This window comes from Lupinus angustifolius, chromosome LG03, assembly GCF_001865875.1.
Source record: "Lupinus angustifolius cultivar Tanjil chromosome LG03, LupAngTanjil_v1.0, whole genome shotgun sequence".
NCBI classification, from domain to species: domain Eukaryota; kingdom Viridiplantae; phylum Streptophyta; class Magnoliopsida; order Fabales; family Fabaceae; genus Lupinus; species Lupinus angustifolius.
In genome coordinates, this window is record NC_032011.1 from 6,495,196 (window position 1) to 6,495,535 (window position 340).

Consider the following 340-nt stretch of genomic DNA (forward strand, 5'->3'; position numbering starts at 1 on the left):
CTGGACGTAGCCTTCAGTGGACTAGAAGGTGAACCTGTATAAAAATCAATGTGTATTATCTTCTCCCTTATCTCTTTCATTTTATCTTGATTATTTTTCTGCATATATTTTCCGCTGCACGTTAACTCTTGATTTTGCAGAAAAAGTGGCCATAATTTTTACATGAGACATGCCATCTAGTTTATTATATGTTCATGCATTAATCATACATGTTATTTGTGCATTTTAGGCATAACATAAAGGTAAAATATGTATAGTTGATAAGCATAACATATAGGTAGTTTACCAATTAACATCTTAACTGAAAATATGCCAGTTAATCGATTAAGTGAAGCTTTAA